This window comes from Oryctolagus cuniculus, chromosome 13 (assembly GCF_964237555.1).
Source record: "Oryctolagus cuniculus chromosome 13, mOryCun1.1, whole genome shotgun sequence".
Lineage (NCBI taxonomy): Eukaryota > Metazoa > Chordata > Mammalia > Lagomorpha > Leporidae > Oryctolagus > Oryctolagus cuniculus.
The window spans coordinates 83942102-83961353 of NC_091444.1; positions in this window are offsets into that span (position 1 = coordinate 83942102).

Here is a 19252-nt window from a genome sequence, read left to right on the forward strand (position 1 = left end):
TAGCCAGCAGAATCTGATCTTCTGAGATATTCTCAAATGCTACAAGTTATCATTTGACTAAACCACATTTGGATGCATAATGCAACTACTGTGTGTTCAACAGTTTATTTGATTCTCAGTTCTCACACCAGTTAGCTTGGGGTTGGGGAGTGAATGATTGGCTTTGACAAAGATTTTACTCTCCACACAAGGGTGTGAAGGCATTTAATCCCAATTAGGAGAGATTAATCATTGGGAACAGGTGGGACCCTAATGAAGTGATTAGGCTAAATCAATTCATGTGATTATTGAGTGACTGCTTATTCCCAGGTGTGTGCTATAGAAACTACTTCATATTTGAAGCTCCTGCAATTTCATTATTTTTCATTTGGTCTCTGTGCCACCCAAACCTCTGCCAACAAGATGACCCTCAACAGATACTGCCCTCCGACCTTTGGACCAAACCAAGAGACAAATACCATTTCTTTCTAAATGACTGAGTCTGTACCATTCTGTTATTAGCATCAAACAAAACCTGACTCAGAACCTAGGAAGAGCTGTGCTGACAGCACTGAATTGTAAACTAGTGACCTCGTTTCTCAACCAAAGGATATCAGATCCCATGTGGAAGTTCATTTCCCCATGTGGATTCTGTAATCACCATCAATTTGGAAAGCTGTGAGGCCCCAGGGTTCACACAAACCCTTTTCCTTTAGACACAGGACAGGACATCAGGGTCCTGGCTACTGGCCCAGCTCCCCTCCTGTGCCCATAGAATACTGGTCTCTGACACTCACCACTTTCCAGCTTCCAATGAGTCCCAGCATCCTCCTGAGGGCTCCTGAGTGTGGTGAGGGAAGTTCACAGAGCAGCAATGGGTGAAACACCCGAGACCTCTCTCAGGAACTAACCCAGAATGCCTAACATTGGGATGCCAGAAAAGAAGACGCTGTGTGGTTCAGCAGTGTTGCCTTTGAACACCTGATTTTAAAGTCTGCCCTAACAATGCATAACATCAGAGAACACACAGCCCATCCAAATGCTCCTAGCATGAGGGCCATAGCTTGGGGTTGTGGCAGGTGGGGGCAGAGAGGAACTCTGCTTGGTCTCAGGTCTGAAACTGCCTCATCTTTGCAGCTTGATCCTCCCAACAGCAGGGGCCACTCTCACCTCCCTGATGATCATGACATCAGAGCACTGTCCCTCCCTCCTTTTTCCAGGACCCTATTAAAATCTTGTGACCCTTGGACTTTCAATAATGGTCTCGCGTGTAACAGAATGCTGAATCTTTCCGGTATTCTGGGTCTTTATATTATTTATATTCTTGGCTCCTTTTTAAGGTCATTTGACTTTTTTTTAAAAAAATTGACTCCAGGACTATTTTAAGATACTAAAACATACATTACATAGATTGACCTCGCTTTCTCTTGTATCTATTACAGATATTCACTTGTAGTTCTATATTCTGTAATTTAATATTTAATAATCCTGCACATCTGTTCTATAATATAAAGCATAATTGTCATAGAACACTGAAAGCTATCTCCCTCAGAACACAGCTGTATAAGCTGCTCTCCTTTTATTTTCTGTCTTCAACAATGTCCAGATGTGCAGTTAGGAAATTTAAAAAACAGAAAATTTTATGTATAAGGATATGCTTCTAAGCAGCAAAACCATCAATAAATGTTAATTAAACTATTATATACGGAGATACTCCCATAAAATTCAAAACAAATAAAAACTGACCAGAGAATTATGCAGGATTACTGTGTATAAGATCAATATATAAACCCAATGCATGCCAGTAAGAATGAAACAGGCAACAATATTAAATTACAGAATACAGAACTACAAGTGAATATCTGTAATAGATACAAGAGAAAGCGAGGTCAATCTATGTAATGTATGTTTTAGTATCTTAAAATAGTCCTGGAGTCAATTTTTTTAAAAAAAAGTCAAATGACCTTAAAAAGGAGCCAAGAATATAAATAATATAAAGACCCAGAATACCGGAAAGATTCAGCATTCTGTTACACGCGAGACCATTATTGAAAGTCCAAGGGTCACAAGATTTTAATAGGGTCCTGGAAAAAGGAGGGAGGGACAGTGCTCTGATGTCATGATCATCAGGGAGGTGAGAGTGGCCCCTGCTGTTGGGAGGATCAAGCTGCAAAGATGAGGCAGTTTCAGACCTGAGACCAAGCAGAGTTCCTCTCTGCCCCCACCTGCCACAACCCCAAGCTATGGCCCTCATGCTAGGAGCATTTGGATGGGCTGTGTGTTCTCTGATGTTATGCATTGTTAGGGCAGACTTTAAAATCAGGTGTTCAAAGGCAACACTGCTGAACCACACAGCGTCTTCTTTTCTGGCATCCCAATGTTAGGCATTCTGGGTTAGTTCCTGAGAGAGGTCTCGGGTGTTTCACCCATTGCTGCTCTGTGAACTTCCCTCACCACACTCAGGAGCCCTCAGGAGGATGCTGGGACTCATTGGAAGCTGGAAAGTGGTGAGTGTCAGAGACCAGTATTCTATGGGCACAGGAGGGGAGCTGGGCCAGTAGCCAGGACCCTGATGTCCTGTCCTGTGTCTAAAGGAAAAGGGTTTGTGTGAACCCTGGGGCCTCACAGCTTTCCAAATTGATGGTGATTACAGAATCCACATGGGGAAATGAACTTCCACATGGGATCTGATATCCTTTGGTTGAGAAACGAGGTCACTAGTTTACAATTCAGTGCTGTCAGCACAGCTCTTCCTAGGTTCTGAGTCAGGTTTTGTTTGATGCTAATAACAGAATGGTACAGACTCAGTCATTTAGAAAGAAATGGTATTTGTCTCTTGGTTTGGTCCAAAGGTCGGAGGGCAGTATCTGTTGAGGGTCATCTTGTTGGCAGAGGTTTGGGTGGCACAGAGACCAAATGAAAAATAATGAAATTGCAGGAGCTTCAAATATGAAGTAGTTTCTATAGCACACACCTGGGAATAAGCAGTCACTCAATAATCACATGAATTGATTTAGCCTAATCACTTCATTAGGGTCCCACCTGTTCCCAATGATTAATCTCTCCTAATTGGGATTAAATGCCTTCACACCCTTGTGTGGAGAGTAAAATCTTTGTCAAAGCCAATCATTCACTCCCCAACCCCAAGCTAACTGGTGTGAGAACTGAGAATCAAATAAACTGTTGAACACACAGTAGTTGCATTATGCATCCAAATGTGGTTTAGTCAAATGATAACTTGTAGCATTTGAGAATATCTCAGAAGATCAGATTCTGCTGGCTATAAAATGGTTTATAAATTTGAGAGTTCATTTGTGAGTGTCAAATTGTTAAGTCAACAACAGGAGTCACTGTGTACTTACTTCTCATGTGGGATCTGTCCTTAGTGTGTTGTCCAATGTGAAGTAATGCTATAACTAGTATTGAAACTGTATTTTTACACTTTGTGTTTCTGTGTGGGTGTAAACTGATGAAACCTTTACTTAATATATACTGAATTGATCTTCTTATGTAAAGATAATTAAAAATGAATCTTGATGTGAATGGAATGGGAGAGGGAGTGGGGGATGGGAGGTGTGCATATGGGAGGGAAGTTAAGGGGTGAGCACATGTAATCCAAAATCTGTACTTTGGTAATTTATATTTACTAAATAAAAAAATAAAAAAAGGATTTTAATTTCATGAGAGATTTTCTTTCATGTTCTCCATGGATTTTAGTAGTCCATGCTTTTGCTTTTGATTACTTCTGTATAATCTTATCATTAATTTTTGGAATTCTATTTCTTGCATTTCTTCTATCTCATCATCTTCATAATCTTGTAATGAAGTGTTCTGTTCTTTTGGGAGCATGATGTTGTCTTCCTTATTCTTGTCCTTTGGGTTGTTGCATTTGTTGTTCAGCATTTGTGGAGGTACTCGTTGGTTTCTTCTTTTTTTTCCCCCCACTTTGGCGTCTTTTATCCTTGTACTATGACTCTATAGATAAGTGGAATGTCTGCTTTCAGTGAATGTCTAGAGGCTTGCAGTGGATGTAGCCAGAGAGCTCTGTTCAGTTCTCTAGAGTTAAGGGCATGCCTAAGTTGATACTCTCAGGTTTGACATGGTAAATCGTCACTCTCTTTTTTTAATCAGAATGGAATTATTTCTGCTCAGCTGAGCTCTTCTTCTTGATGGAGTCCAGTGCCTGAGCACCAGCCAAAGTGGATATAATATTCCTCTGCTCTGTCCCAAGGATCGCACAAAGGATCTGTGCAATCCTCAGTATAAGTTAAGATTTTCCAGCAATGTCTCTAACCAGGTGCCCAGGACTTCTGGAGCTTGTGGTGTCCCACTGAGACTGCTCAAAGTCTCATGCACACCATGAGTTCTTCCACACACACTCATTTTTTTCCACAGTCACAGTTCTGAAGCTTCACACATTCACAAGCTCCTAACCTTCTGTTATTTCTCCCCACTGGAGTCAGTAATCTCCAGTCGGCTGATTGCTGGGCACAGAAATGAGTTGGTGCAGCTTTTATGTATGTCCAAATTGGTGCCTGCTCTATTGGCTTGTATGGCTTTGTAAGGTGATCAGAGAGAAATGTGTTCATACCCTCTTTTTTTTTCTCTCTCCTCCAGTTAGGCTGGTGCACTTTCCCTCATATAGCTTCAAACCTCACTTCCTCTAGGGTCTTCCTTCTGCTTTTTCACCAGAGTCTCAGGCTACTGCCGTCTTGTCTCACCTCACTTTGCAGCAATGGTGCATAGGCTCTTGGATATTGGAGTCCTGAGCCATGCGAGCCCATGCCCTCCATGTAATAGAGTTTCCTCTGCCTTTTTTTCATAACTCTTCCCCAAGACTACCACTTTTTTAAAACCATTTTCCCCTGGGCTAGAGAAATACGCTCCCTCCCTATTCTGCTATCTTGTAACCACCACTGGCTGCCAATAGGCTTCTTCTAAAGGGCATTTATAGATTGGCAGCGACAGCAAGCAGAAAGTAAGGTCACTGTGTACTTCCTACCTCTTGCTAGCAGGTGGCTTCCTCTATGACCAACATCCTGCATCGAGAGCATGTTGGCTGTAGCTAAAGAACAACATTCACAATGATCATCACCCAAAGCCGCAGCCCCATGGGAGACCTGGATTCTCAGATATGTTATATCTACTTGGCTCAGTTTTGGTAGGTTATATGTATCCACAAATAAACAATTTTTTTAAAATTTTTCATTTATCCTTTTTAATATAAATTAGTGATGCCTATTATATCTGTGATATGCATTATAGTTTCCCCTTCTTTGATTTTATTTACTTGAACCTAGTTTTTATAACCTAGCGAAAGGATTGTTTCTTCTATTAAAAATAAAATTTTATTTTGCTTATCTTTAATGTTAACATTCCATTTATGACCTATGCTATTCATTTCATCTTGTATTTGGCTTATTCTTGTTTTCTAGGACTCTTGAGATGGATACTTAGGTTGTTTATTGGAAATCTTTCTGTTTAGATGTTTGGCCATGGCAATGTCTGGGTATAGAAAGGCTATTGACTTTTACGTGTTACTATTATATTATGCTACTTTAACAAAGTTTTTTATGAATTCTAATCATTTACAAGTGGACTCTTTTGGCTTCCCTATATTGAGAACCATGTCATTTTCAAATAGAAATAATCTGAATTCCCACTTTTTAATTTGTATCCCTTTGATTTCCTCTTCTTATCAAATGGTTATGTCTAAAACTTCAAGGTGTATATTGTTTGTCTTTTTAAACAATAAAATTATGAACTAAATTAATAGAAAAATACATGATGAGGCAACAGAGGTATATGACTAAATATTTTAATGATGGATCTGAAATGACTAGTGTTTGTGGCACACATTAGTTTGCAATGGGATTGGCCACTGCTTGCAATGCTGGCCTCCTATATTGTAGTGTTACTTTGTGTATATTCTATTAATGAACCTGGGAAGGCAATGGAACATGACCCAAATGCTTTGGAATGTGCCCATATAGCAGATGTAAATAAAATTACTTGCTCCTGGCTCTGTCCTCGCCAAAACCTGTTTATTTTAGCATCTTGGGAAGTGAGCCAGGAAAAAAGATGCTTCATGTGTCAGTGTCTCTGTTTTTGTCTTTCATTTCTCTGCCTTGCAAATAATTAAATATTTAAAAAGAAAAGGCTAAATTCAGTTAATAATCCTTGAGGTTATTTTAATTCGCTAGACTCACTCTTTGCTCATCACTCCCTTTATTTGTACCACTTGGACTATATAATCTTCTGTATTCAGGACAAATTAATCACTATAGCTTCCTTATTGACTCAGAAGAGTCAGACAAAGGAGTGGCTTGTGATTAGCCAATTTTTGGTGAGTATGATGTTCACAATTTTTCTCATATTGGAGTTTCCCTTGGAAACTATATCTCCATTCCCAGAAGGAACAACTCCTGTTGGCAGAGGTGTGTGATGAACAAAGAGAGCAAATTCCTGGAAAGGACATATAAACTCACAAAGCCCATGGTGCTGAGCTAGCTCATTAATCCCTGAAATTTCATTTTTATCTCAAGTAATATGAAATTGAGACCTATTTTTTCTTTTTTAAATTTTTTTGACAGGCAGAGTGGACAGTGAGAGGGAGAGAGACAGAGAGAAAGGTCTTCCTTTTCCCATTTGTTCACCTTCCAATGGCCGCCATGGCCGGCACACTGTGGCTGGAGCACCTCGCTGATCTGAAGGCAGGAGACAGGTACTTATCCTGGTCTCCCATGGGGTGCAGGGCCCAAGCACTTGGGCCATCCTCCACTGCACTCCCTGGCCACCGCAGAGAGCTGGCCTGGAAGAGGGGCAACCGGGACGGAATCTGGTGCCCAGACCGGGAATAGAACCCAGTGTGCCAGCACTGCAAGGCAGAGGATTAGCCTAGTGAGCGGCGGTGCCAGCCAAGACCTATTTTTTTCATCATGTACTAGTTTCTGAGCTCTGAGATGAGGGAACTTAGGCTTGGAAGCTCAAGTTTAAGGTTCCCACATTTGTACAATATCACTTAGGACAATGGTAGTATAGAGAAAACACAGGAATTTGAACAGGGAAAATCATATCTGTGCAATAAAGGAAACCAGGGAGAGGTTGTGGGCCTAAAACCAGTACACTGTCTTACTCCCACTGAAGTTCATATTAGCCATAGCCATTCCCTGTTAGAGAAGAACAACGTGGCAGTAGAGGCTCTATGTAATTCTTGTGTTGACATCTTGCATGATTTATAGAAGAAACTAGCGAACAGAGAAAGTTAAGATCTGACTCTCAGAGCTATAAATAAAGATTTGATAGATCATCAGATGAATGTATAGAGAAATGGATTTCAAGAGTTTTGAATTAATTCCCAGAGACTGGAACTTTTGTTTTGTGCAATGAATTTAAATGCACCCACAGTAAAGCTCATTATTTTATTCTAGTAAATGTACTATAGTAGTTTTCTGAATTCTGGAATATTACCCATGAATAACACACTAATTATTTGATTAGGTCACAGCAAATATCTTTTGATGGATTAGATATAAGTTGCCATAGGAATATTGGCTTCTTGTTTAAGTATCTTGAAGTAGAATAGCATCATGTTTTCCATATTTTATACATGTATCTGTAATAAGCAGATGTGTGTTTAGAAATACAGTATAATTATCAGAATTGAAAACAAAGGGAAAACAAATAATAAGCATCATAAAACCTGTTCCCACATTTGAATTTATCCATTTTTAACTTTTATTTAGTAAATATAAATTTCTAAAGTACAGTTTATGCATTACAATGGCTTCCCCCATAAATTCCCGCCCACCCACAACCCTCCCATCTCCTGCTGCCTCTCCCATTCCATTCACATCAAGATTCATTTTCAATTATCTTTATGTACAGATCACTTTAGTGTATATTAAGTAAAGATTTCAACAGTTTGCACCCATACAGAACGATTAAGTGTAAAATACTGTTTGAGTACTAATTATAGCATTAGTTCACATTGAACAACACATAAAGGTCAGAGATCCTACATGAGGAGTAAGTGCACAGTGACTCCTGTTGTTAACTTAAAAAATTGGCACTCTTGTTTAAGGCATCAGTAATCTCCCTAGGCTCTAGTCATGAGTTGCCAAGGCTATGGAAGCATTTTGAGTTCACTGACATTGATCTTATGTCAACAAGGTCATAGTCAAAGTGGAAGTTTTCTCCTCCCTTCAGAGAAAGGTACCTCCTTCTTTGATGGCCCCATTCTTTCCACTGGGATCTCACTCGCAGAGATCTTTCCTTTAGGGTTTTTTTTTTTTTTTGCCAGAGTGTCTTGGCTTTCCATGCCTAAAATACTCTCATGGGCTCTTCAGCCAGGTCCGAATGCCTTAAGGGCTGATTCTGAGGCCAGGGTGCTGTTTAGGACATCTGCCTTTCTATGAGTCTGCTGTGTATCCCGCTTCTCATGTTGGATCGTTCTCTCCCTTTTTGATTCTGTCAGCTAGTATTAGCAGACACTCGTCTTGTTTATGTGATCCCTTTGACTCGTAGGTCTATCAGTATGATCAATTGTAAACTGAAGTTGATCACTTGGACTAGTGAGATGGCATGGGTACATGTCACCTTGATGGGATTGAATTGGAATCCCGTGGCATGTTTCTAACTCCACCATTTGGGGCAAGTCCAATTGAGCATGTCCCAAATTGTACGTCTCCTCCCTCTCTTATTCCCACTCTTACATTTAACAGAGATCACTTTTCAGTTGAATTTAAATACCTAAGAATAATTGTGTGTTAATTAAAGAGTTCAACCAACAGTTTTAAGTAGAACAAAAAATACTAAAAGTGATAAAGTTTTAACTTGTAGATCAACAGTCAGGACAAGGGCTGATCAAGTCACTGTTTCTTATAGTATCCATTTCACTTCACCATGTTTCCTTTTTGGTGCTCGGTTAGTTGTCACCAATCAGGTAGAACATATGATATTTGTCCCTTTGGGACTGGCTTAATTCACTCAGCATGATGTTTTCCAGATTGCTCCATTTTGTTGCAAATGACAGGATTTCGTTGTTTTTTTTTTTTCTGCTGTATCGTATTCTATGGAGTACATGACCCATAATTTCTTTATCCAGTCTACTGTTGATGGGCATTTGGGTTGATTCCAGGTTCTAGCTATTGTGAATTGAGCTGAAATAAGAATTCATCTATTTTTGACACATGCCTTTCAAATATGAGTTTGAAACCCTAAAATTTAACCACTGGAGTTCCACTTCATTAGTGTGTGGTTGAAGATGAATTCTTTTGCATCATGCATTTTGTGTTGAGAGTGAAGCGATTACTCAGGAAACATACAAATCATTCTTCTTGTTTCTTTTTATATTTCAAAGAAACATTTTATTTATTGAGTACAGATCTCATCAGTACAACTTTAGGAATATAGTGATTCTTCTCACTATGCTGCCCTCCCTCCTCCACTCTCACCCCACTCCTCCTTCCTTGCTCATTCCAAGTCCCATTATCCTTTAAGATACATTTTTATTTAACTTTATACATAGAAGACCAACTTTTACAAAGTAGATTTCAACAATTTACACATACGAACAAACACACACAGACAAACACACACACAAACCGAGAACTAGTTTTACAGTTAATTCTCATAATACAATTCATTGCAGACAGAAGTCCTTTATGGAGAGTATGCGCACAGTGACTCCTGTTGTTAATGTAACAAATAACAGTCTTATGTATGATATCAGTGATCACCCAAAACTCTTATCATGAGCTGCCTAGGTTATGGAAGCTACAAAGGCTATAGTAGCCTTTGTATCCAAAATCTGCATCAGTATCTAGACAAGTCCACAAGCAAAGTTGAAGTACTCTCCACCTGTCAGACCAAAGTACATCCTTCTTTTATGGCCACTTCTTTCCACTGGAGTCTCTCTCACAGAGATCCTTTATGTAGAACATTTTGTACCACATTGTCTTGGCTTTTGATGCTTGACTTGCTCTCATGTGACTTTAACCTGACCAGAATGCCTTATGGGCTGATTCTGAGGACAGAGTGTTTTTTAATGTGATTCTCATTCTATGTGTCTGCTCTGTGTACTGCTTCCCATGTTGGAATATTCTCTCCTTTTCAATTCTGTTTATTTTTACCAGACATTTCATATTATTTATATGATCCATTTAACATGTAATCCTATCTATATTATCAATTTAACACTTAATATGTTCACTCTAACAATTAAGATGGCATTTTTTACTATCCAGTTTGATGGGATTTGAGGTCCCATACCAAGATTTTAAATTGTACCTTTAGAAGTAATCTGTAGGAAAGTATGCAGGACAATAGAGCTTCACAGTTACAAAATCCCTCCTTCCTGTGTTATTCCAAACATTATGCTTAATGAGATTTATTTTCAATTGACTTTATAAACCTCCACTGTGATACAGCCTTGACTAAACAAGTTCAGAGTTGGTGAACTCAAGGGGCTCCCTCGGGTGATTGCTGACATCATAAATAAGAGTGCCAATTGTTAAATCAACAACAGGAGTCACTGGGTACATGCTCCCCATGTAGGATCTCTGTCCTTAATGTGCTTTACTATGAAACTTAAAGACAACATTACTAGTTGAACAATACCCTATACCTTGTGCGGTTGTGTGAAGGCAGCCTGTTGAAATCATTGCTTAGTATATACTAAGTTGCTTTCTGTATATGAAGGTAATTGAAAATGAAACTCGATGAAGAGCAGGATGGGAGAGGGAGTGGGAGAGGGAAGGGTCACAGGAGGGAGGGAGTTTGGGGGGGAGCCACAATACAAAAGTTGCGCTTTGTAAATTCACATTTATTAAATAAAAAGATAAACACATGATTAACTCAATGTTAAGAAAGAGTTCTACAAATAGTATGACGTACAGAAAAAAAAAAAAACTGTTTCTCAACAGTCAAGACCAAAGCTGTTCAAGTCATTGCTTCTCAAAATGACAATCTTAGTTTTATGGATTTTCTTTTAGGTGCTCTCTTAGTTGTCACTAACTATTATGGTATTAGTATATTGGGACTGTCTTATTTCACTCAGTATGTTTTCCAGATTCATTCATTTTGTTGCAAATGAATGGATTTCATTGTTTTTATCCATTGTGTAGTATACAATAGAGTATATATCCCATAATTTCCTTATCCAGTCTTTAGTTGAAGGGCATTTAGGTCAATTCCATGTCTTAGCTATTGTGAATGCAGCTTTCATAAACATCGAGGTACAGATAACATTTTTCATTTGCTGATTTCATTTCCATTGGGTAAATTCCCAGGAGTGAAATGGCTGGGTCCTATGGTAGGTCTATATTCAGATTTCTGAGGTATTTCCAAATGGTCTTTCATAGTGGCTTTACAAGTTTACATTCCCACCAGCAATGGGTTGGGGTACCTTTTGCCTCACATTCTCATCAGCATTTGCTGCTTGTTGATTTCTGTATGAAAGCAATTCTAACTGGAATGAGGTGAAACCTCACTGTGTTCTTTTTAAAGATTTATTGAATTTATTTGAAAGACAGAGTTACAGAGAGAGGTAGAGACAGAGATAGAGGTCTTCCACCTGATGGTTCACTCCCCAGATGGCTGCAATGCCTACAGCAGTGCTGATCCAAAGCCAGGAACTTCTCCAGGGTCTCCCACATGGGTGCAGGTTCCCAAGGACTTAGGACATATTCTATTTTTTCCCAGGCCATAGCAGAGAGCTGTATAGGAAGAGGAGCAGCTGGGACTAGAACTGGCACCCATATGGGATGCCTGCACTTCAGGCCAGGGATTTAACCCACTGCACCACAGTGCCAACCACATCACTGTGGTTTTAAATTGCATTTCCTTGATGGCTAGTGATTCTAGACATTTTTTATTTGTCTCTTTGCCATCTGGATTTCCTATTTTGAAAAACATCTATTTAAATGCTTGGCCCATTTCTTCACTGGGTTGTTTGTTTCATGGTTCTGGAGTTTCTTGATCTCTTTATATATCCTGGTTATAAATCTTTCATCAGCTGCATAGTTTACAAATAATTTCTCCCATTCTATCAGTAGCCTCTTCACTTTCTGAGTGTAATCCCATTTCTTAATTATGGCTTTGATTGCCAGTGCCTCTGGTTTCTTTTCGAAGAACTCTTTGCCTGAGCCAATTATCTTCCTGGCTTTCCCCAATGTTTTTTAATAATATGGTGTTATCAGCTCATAGATTTATGTCTTTGATCATTTTGAATGGATTTTTGTGTATGGTGTAAAGCAGGGGTTTTGCTTCATATTTTTGCATGTGGGAATCCAGTTTTCCCAGCACCACTTGCTGAAGAGACTGTCCTTACTCCAGGGGTGTGTTTATGCTCTTTGGTTGAATATAAGTTGGTTGAAGATGCTTGGATTGACTTCTGGTGGTTTGTTTGTTTGTTTGTTTGTTCATTTTGTCCATCCATCTTTTTTTTTTCACAATTACTAGGCTGCTTTTATTATAACTGCCTTGAAGCATGTCTTGAGACCTTGTATTGTGATGCCTCTGGCTTTGTTTTTGTTCTATAATATTGCTTTAGCTATGCAAGGTCTCCTGTGTTTCTTCATCATTTTTCTAGATCTTAGAAGAATGTCTTTGCTATTTTGATTGGTATCACATTGAATTCGTAAATTGCTTTTAGAATAACGGGCATTTTGATGATATTGCTTCTTATAATTCATGAACATGGATTTTTTTTTCATTTTTATCTTCTGTTTCTTTTTTAATATTTTATAATTCACATCATAAAGATCTTTGGCATTGTTGGTTAAATTTACTCCATGCTATTGTGAATGGGAATGATCTGAGAAATTCTTTCTGAAACATGCCATTGTGTATACAATCTGTGTATACAAAGGCTGTTTTAATGTCTGTGTATTGGTTGTATATCCTCCTACATTACCAAACTCTTCCATGAGTTCACATAATCTCTTGGAGGAGTCTTTTGGATCCATCTGCAAATAGAGATGTCATCTGCACATAGAGATATTTTGACTTTCTCTTTACCAATTTGTGTCCCTTGATTTCTTTTTCTGGCTAATGGCTCTGGTTAAATCTTCCAGGATTATACTGAATAGCAATGTTGAGCGTGGGCATCCTTGTCTAGTTCCAGATCTCAGTGAGAATGCTTCTAACTTTTCCTCATTCAATGGGATGCTGACTATATTTGTCATAAATTTCCTTGATTGTGTCAAGAGATTTTCCTCTATACTCAATTTGCTCAGTTTTCATCATGAAAGGGTGTTGTATTTTATCAAATGCTTTCTCTGCATATAGAGATAATCATTTGGTTTCGTTCTTAAATTTGTTAATGTGATGTATCACATTGATTGATTTGCAAGTATTGAACCATCCATGCATTCCAAGGATAAATTCCACTTGGTCTGCGTGAATGATCTTTAGATGTGTTGTTGGATTCCATTGACTAGAATTTTATTAAGGAATTTTGCCGCTACTTGATTTAGGGAAATTGGTGTGTAGTTCTCTTTCTCTATTGTGTCTTTTTCCGTGTTTAGAAATTAAGGTGATGCTGGCTTCAGGGAAAGATTTGTGAAAATTCCCTCTCTTTCAATTGTTTTGAATAACTTGAGAAGAATTGATATTAGTTCTCTTTTAAATTTCTGTTAAAATTCAGCAGTGAAGACATCGGGACCTCAGCTTTTGTTTGTCGAGAGGGTCTTTATTACTGATTCAATTTTCATCTTGGAAATTTGTCTGTTTAGGTTTTCTATGTATTCATTGCTCCATGTAGCTAGGTTGTTTGTTTCCAGGAACCTGTCCATTTCATTTATGTTTCCAGCTTGTTGACATGCAGCTCTTTGTATTAATTTCTTGTAATTCACTTCATGGTGTCTGTTGTTACATTTTCTTTTTCATCTCTAGTTTTATTCATTTGCATCTTTTTTTGGGTTAGTTGCCCAATTATGTGTCAATTTTATTTAAAAAAAATCTCTTTTTTTACAGGCAGAGTGGACAGTGAGAGAGAGAGAGACAGAGAGAAAGGTCTTCCTTTGCCATTGGTTCGCCCTCCAATGGCTGCCATGGCCGGCACGCTGCAGCTGGCGCACCATGCTGATCTGAAGGCAGGAGCCAGGTGCTTATCCTGGTCTCCCATGGGGTGCAGGACCCAAGCACTTGGTCCATCCTCCACTGCACTCCCTGGCCACAGCAGAGAGCTGGCCTGGAAGAGGGGTAACCAGGACAGAATCCGGCACCCCGCCCGAGACTAGAACCCGGTGTGCTGGCGCCACCAGGCAGAGGATTAGCCTATTGAGCCGCGGCGCCGGCCACAGCTCTTTATTTTGCTGATCTTTTATATTGTTTTTTGGATTCATTTTTTAAATTTCCTCTCTAATTTTGATATTTCTTTTCTCCTATTAGTTTTGGTTTGGTTTGCTCATTTTCTAGATCCTTGAGATGCATTGATAGCTCATTTATTTGGTGTATTTCCAGTTTCTTGATATAGGCACCAATTGTTACAAACTTTCCTCTTAACATTGCTTTTGCTGTACACCGTAAGTTTGATATTTTGTTGTTGCTTCATTTGTTTCCCAAAATTTTTTATTTCAACTTTTATTTCTTCTATGACCCACTCTTTATTCTGAAGCATATTGTTCAGTCTCCATATGTTTGCATATGTTTCAGAGATTGTTAAGTTGCTGATTTCCAGCATCATTCCATTGTGGTGTGAGAAGAAGCGTAGTATGATTCTGATTTTTTTTTTTTTGGTTTTGGAATTTGCTGATGTTTGCTTTATGGTCTAGTATGTGGTCAATCCTAGAAAAAGTTCCATACACTCCTGAGAATAATATGTATTCTGGAACTGTAAGGTGAAAATTTCTGTGGATATTTATTAGATCCATTTGGTCTATAGTGTTGATTACCTCTGCTGTTTCCTTGCTGAATTTCTGTCTTGTGGATCTGTCCATTCCTGAATGTGGGGTATTGAAGCCCTCCATTACTATTATGTTTGAATTTATGTCTCCCTTTGCTTCCTTTAATGTTTGTTTTAAATAGTCAGGTGCCCTGTAATTAGGTGCATATGCATTTATAATAGTGATATACCCTCCTAGCGTGTAGGATTTCTGATGAGAAGTCCACTCTGAGTCTAACTGGAGATCCCTGAAATAAATCTAGTGTTTCTCTTGTGAAGATTTTAGAATCTTTTCTTTATTTATTTACTGTGGAAAGTTTGCTTATAATCTATCATGGTGAATATATTTTCTGGTCATTTCTTTTAGGAGTTCTATATGCTCCTCGGACTTAAATGTCCCTTTATTTCTCCAAATTAGGGAAGTTTTCTGGAATTATTTCACTAAAAAGGCCTTCTCATCCATCCCATCTTTCCAAAACTTCATAAATTCCTAGAACTTTTATTTTGGGTCATTTGATAGTATCTATAATTTACCAACAGTGTATTTTAACTTTCTAATTTCTTCTTATGTTTGATCTCTCTGAATGATTTCCTTTTTTTTGTCTTCTAAGTCAGATATTCTTTCTTTTGATTCACAGATTATTTTGTTAAGGCTTTCCACTGCATTTTCTAATTTGCTCTATTGACTTCTTCATTTCCAAGATTTCATTTTGATTTCTCCTTAAGTTCTCAATTTCATGGGAGAAAATTTCTTTCATGTCATGTATAGATTTTATTAGTTCATGCATTTTCTTCTGATTACTTTTAAGCAATCCTGTGATCAATATTTTGAATTCTACTTCTGGATATTTTTAATCTCATCATCTTCACAATCTATTATTGTAGTGTTGTGTTCTTCGGGGGGCATCATTTTGTCTTCCGTATTCTTGTTTGGTGCATTTGTTATTTAGTATTTGTGGACATAGTCATTTTATTTTTGCTGTTGCAGCTTTTATCTGTGGACTATGTCTGTGTTCATTATCAGATTGTCTGCTTTCAGGAAATACCTAAAGGCATGTGGTGATTGTAGCCAGGGAGCTCTGTTCATTGCTTCAGAGTGAAGGGTGTGTCTGAAGTGACACACCAATTTTGGCATCTTAAATCTCTTTTTTTTATTAGAGGGGAGGTTTCTTCTTGTCTGTTGGTGTAGATTCATCTGAGCTCCTCTCCTCAAATGAGACCAGTGCCTGGGTGCTAGCCCCAGAGGGTATATTATTTATTGGCACTGCCACAAGGACCACACAAAGGATCTGTGCAGTTTTCAGTATAAGTTTGGATTCTCCAGCAATGACCCTTGCCTGGTAACCAGGGAATGCTGATTGTGTGGAGCCTCCCACACTGACTGCTCAAAGTCCCGGTGACTCCCTTTTTGCTCCCACACAACCTCAGTATTTACACAGTCCTAGCACAGAAGCCTCACACAGTCTCAAGCAGCATACCCCCCTGCCAGATCTCCCCACCAGATCAGGATTCTCTGCTTGGCTGCTTTCAAGATGCTTACACAAGCTAGCGCAGCTGTCATATGTGTCAAAATGGCACTTGTTCTATATCACTTGCTTACATGTTGCAGTTGCAGGGTGCTATGGACAGAGAAAATGTGCCCCCTCTTTTTTTTCTCCTCTAGTTTGGCAGGTACATTATCCCCCAATTGGCTCCAAGTCAGATTCTCTCTAGGCTCTTCCTGCAGCTTTTTCACCCATGGAGTTGGCTTATGCAGTCTGGTCTCACCACACTCTCCTCTCTGATGTGGAGGCTCTTGGCTGCTGGAGTTCTGAGTTGTGAATCCCTCCATGTAGGTCCACTTTGTCCCTCCAATATGTAGAGCTTCCTCTGCTTTTTAACCCAAAACTCTTGCCTGAATCTGCACTCTTTCCATTTTTTAAAAACTATCTTCCCCAAGAATAGAGCAGCAAGCTCCTTCCCTACTCTGCAATCTTGCCCCTGATCCCTATTATTGTTTTCTAATGGAGGAGAGCTTACACGTATCTGGATTTGTTCAACATCAAATATTAATAACCTTGATGAGAAGGGAAGAATTTAATTCCATGCAAAGTTAAATCAGAAGAAATTAACATATGTGTTCAGGTACAGGACTCCATCCTTTAATAATGTGTGGGTGGTAGGAATCCAAGTGCTTATGCGCCAACTACTGCCTCATAGACATCTTAGCAGGGTGCTGCCTTGAATATGCAGAATATCAATCACGCATCTGGGCATGTTGGTATTAGATATAGTATTTCCCAAGCAGCAGACTAACTTGCATCACAACATTTAACATTCCCAAGTCTGATGGTTTGCTATGAAATTTTGCCTGGGTCCTGTATCTCCAACAGGAAGTTCTGAGGCTTCTTCATAATATAACTTTTCAAATCATGTTGGTGTTATATTCACTGAATGCCAAGAAGCATTTTAGGGAAGAACTACATGAATATTTGGAAACTGGGAGGTGTCTTTTGCAATAATTACTATAAAGATATAGCATAATAAATGTGTATTATATTCATTTTTCTACACAGCTGTGGACAAAAATATCGTGGTTACAAGCAGAATATATTCTATAGAATTTTCAGTGTGTAACATCAAAATATGTTCTAGTGAAACTAACAATATGAAGTACCATGAAGTGTATTTGTAGCAACAAAACAATAGTTAACATCACCCAAGTATTTTTCTATAGGGTAGATTTTAGTGGCAGCATTTGTTTCTTTCTGTGGTATTTTGCCACTTGACTCACAAGCATTCTTAAAATAAAAAATTGCTTCTTGGCAGTAACATTTTAAACAAATTAAGTAGCAAGTACATGTTTCTTTTGACATAAAGATTACGTGTGCCTTATCACTGCCAATCAGTATAATTGTTGGTGATCTTTCTTTATTTTAACTTTTATTTAATGAATATAAATTTCCAAAGTAGAGCTGATGGAGTACAATGGCTTTCCCCCATAACTTCCCTCCCACCTGCAACCCTCCCCTTTCCTACTCCCTCTCCCCTTCCATTCACATCAAGATTCATTTTCAATTCTCTTTTTATACAGAAGATCAGTTTAGCATATATTAAGTAAAGATTTCAACAATTTGCACCCACACAGAAACACAAAGTGAAAAGCACTGTTTGAGTACTAGTTATAGCATTAAATTACAATGTACAGCACATTAAGGACAGAGATCCTACATGAAGGTAAGTGCACAGTGACTCCTGTTGTTCACTTAACAAATTAACACTCTTGTGTATGGCATCAGTAATCACCCTAGGCTCTTGTCATGAGCTGCCAAGGCTATGGAATTCCTTTGAGTTCACCGGCTCTGATCATATTTAGACAAGGTCATATTCAAAGTGGAACTTCTCTCCTCCCTTCAGAGAAAGGTACTTCCTTCTTTAATGACCTGTTCTTTCCACTGGGATCTCAATCACGGAGATCTTTCATTTATGTCTTTTTTTTTTTTTTTTGCCAGAGTGTCTTGGCTTTCCATGCCTGAAATATTCTCATGGGCTTTAAAGCCAGATTCATGTGTTTTAAAGGATGATTCTGAGGCCAGAGTGCTGTTTAGGACATCTGCCATTCTATGGGTCTGCTGTGTATCTCGCTTCCCATGTTGGACCATTCTCTCCCTTTTAATTCTATCAGCTACTATTCGCAGACACTAGTCTTGTTTATGTGATCCCTTTGGCTCTTAGTCCCATCATTATGAACAATTGTGAACAGAAATTGATCACTGGGACTAGTGAGATGGCATTGGCACATGCCGCCTCGATGGGATTGAATTGGAATCCCCTGGTATGTTTCTAACTCGACCGTTTGAGGTATGTCAGCTTGAGCATGTCCCGAATTGCACATCACTTCCCTCTCTTATTCACACTCTTATATTTAACAACGATCACTTTTCAGTTAAGTTTCAACACTTAAGAATATCTGTGTATTGATTACAGTATTCAACCAAAAGTATTAAGTAACACAAACAAAACAATTACTAAGAGGGATAACGTATTAAGTTGTTCACCAACAGTCAGGGCAAGGGCTGATCAAGTCACGGTTTCTCGTAGTGTTCATTTCTCTTTAACAGGTTTCCTTTTTGGTGCTCAGTTAGTTGTCACCGATCAGGGAGAACATATGATATTTGTCCCTTTGGGACTGGCTTATTTCAGTCAGCATAATGTTTTCCAAATTCCTAACAGGGATCACTTTTCAGTTGAAATTTAAACACCAGGAATAATTGTGTTAATTACAGAGTTCAACCAATAGTACTAGAACAAAAAAATACTAACATGGATAAAGTATTACATTGTACATCAACAGTCAGGACAAGAGCTAATCAAGTCACTGTTGGTGCTCTTTCAAGGACATCTTCT